Source organism: Hippopotamus amphibius, chromosome 4 (genome assembly GCF_030028045.1).
Source record: "Hippopotamus amphibius kiboko isolate mHipAmp2 chromosome 4, mHipAmp2.hap2, whole genome shotgun sequence".
Taxonomy (NCBI): Eukaryota; Metazoa; Chordata; class Mammalia; order Artiodactyla; family Hippopotamidae; genus Hippopotamus; species Hippopotamus amphibius.
Genome location: NC_080189.1, coordinates 123,488,899 through 123,491,103, shown reverse-complemented (window position 1 = coordinate 123,491,103; position 2,205 = coordinate 123,488,899). Strand labels below are relative to the sequence as shown.

The 2,205-nt window shown below is 37.1% G+C and overlaps 1 non-coding gene across 1 annotated transcript; it reads right to left on the bottom strand.

Moving 5' to 3' along the window:
* Positions 1 to 1,561: 1,561 nt before the first annotated feature.
* LOC130852729 (U6 spliceosomal RNA) lies at positions 1,562 to 1,663 on the bottom strand. The gene has a single exon (XR_009053456.1). It is a non-coding gene; the product is annotated as a U6 spliceosomal RNA (small nuclear RNA).
* Between the last annotated feature and the right edge of the window lie 542 nt (positions 1,664 to 2,205).

Below are 2,205 nucleotides of genomic sequence, written 5' to 3'. Positions count from 1 at the left end.
GGAAGATGCCTTAGAGGAGTGGGACGGGGAGGGTGGGGGGGACTCGAGGGAGGGTGGGGGGGGAGTCGAGGGGGGGAGGGAATACGGGGATATGTGTATAAAAACAGATGATTGAACTTGGTGTACCCCCAAAAAAATAATAAATAAATAAATAAATAAATAAATAAATAAAAGAAATATCTGAGACAAATAGGGTTCCTGCTTAAAATGGAATACCAAGTGCTAAATGGTAAATGGAGAGGGAGTGCTAGAAAATAACATTGGTTATAAAAATAACCAGTGGTGTTGGAAAATAACTGTTTTGCAACCATCATAGCAAAGATCAGTTCCACAGGAATCATCAATGGATGCCGAATCCAGAAGGAAACTGAGGAACAAAATATTTGCATGGGTGTGAAGTGTGTCCCTCCGTATCCCTCGGTATTCATGAGGGATTTGTTCCAGGACCCCATGGATACCAAAATCTACCAATGTTCGAGTCTTTTATTTAAAAGGGTGTAGTGTTTGCGTATAACCTAGACACATCCTCCCACATACTTTAAATCATCTCAGGTTACTTATAATACCTAACGCAATATAATGGTCTATAAATCGTTGTCAGCATGCCGCACTTTCAAGTTTTTGCCTTTTGGAAATCTCTGGAAATTTTTTCTGAATGCAGTAAGTCCCCTACATATGAACCTTCAAGTTGCAAATTTTCAAAGATGCAAACGTGCGTTCACATGTCCAGTCATGTTAAGTTAGTTTACATGTCTGGCCTATATTGCCACATGTGTGCAGCCTCTACAAGTGGTGGTGCAGCTCGCCCTCCATCTCCTGTTGCTGACGATCCTTCAACTCTACCATCTCCCACCTCCTCTCCCTCCTCCGGTCTGTAACTCTTCTTGCCTGTTCACTCGATGCCAGCCAATGCCAGCCCCGTATGCCAGCTGTTGTACTGGACTACTGTACTTTTCAAGGTACTGTACTGTAAGATTAAAAACGTTTTCTTTGTTTTTTTGTGTTTGTTTTTTATGTATTTTCTGTGTGAAAAGTATTATAAACCTATTACACTACAGTAGTATATAACCGATTGTTAGTTGGGTAACCTCGGGTAACTTTGTTGGACTTATGAACAAAATTGACTTACGAATGCTCTCTTGGAATAGAACTGGTTTATATGTAGGGGGCTTACTGTATTTTGGGACTGAGGTTGATTAAATCTGAGGAGGTGGAACCCGTGAATATGGAGGGCAATGGTATATGATGGACAGAATGATGAAGCAAGTGGATAAAATGTTAATAACGGGTGAATCTGAGTACAGCATTCTTGGTAATACTCTTACTCATGCAACTTTTCTATGCTTGAAATAATTTCCAAATAAAAAGTTTAAAAATTGAAGGAAAAAAAGCTGAAAGTAGCCTTTCATCTCAAACTCCTCTTCCCAGGAGTTGGTCAATGTTAACAATTTTATATGTATATCTCTAGATCCATTTCTATGCATTTTTATTGTGGTAAAATATACATAACAAAATTTACTACGTTAACCATTTTTAAATGTATAATTAAGTGCATTAAGTGTAAAAAGTGGAATGCTTCTGGATTTATGTGTCATCCTTGTGCAGGGATACTGCCAATCTTCTCTGTGTGGTTCCGATTTTAGTCCGTGTGCTGCCAAAGCAAGCATTCTACGCATTTTTAAACGTGCATGTTCCAACATTATAAATGTAATCATACTGTATAAAGGAAGAAAAAGAAAAAATGAAAGTGAAAGACAAACATTCCTGGTAAAACAAAAAATTTGTGACCAGCAGAACTGCAGGAATGTTAAAGGAACTCTTCAGGCAGAAGGAAAATGATAACTGTTGGAAATTTTAATCCATATAAAGGAATAATTAACACTAGAAATGGTAAATGTGTGGGTAAATACAAAAACATTCTTTCACCTACTTAATCTCTTTAAAAGATACTAAAGCAAATATAATGAAGTATGTGGAGTTTATAAATATGCAGAAGTAAAATGTGTGACAAATACACAAAGGACAAGAGGAGGAAAATAGAAGTATCCTGTTGTAAGGTTCTTACATGTCACATGAAATGATAACATATTATTTAAAGGTAGAATAGGATTACTTATGATGAGATGAATTACCCTAGAGCAACCACTAAAAAAGAAATGTTTGAAGGAGGTATAGCTAATCAGTCAATAGTGGCGATAAAATGGA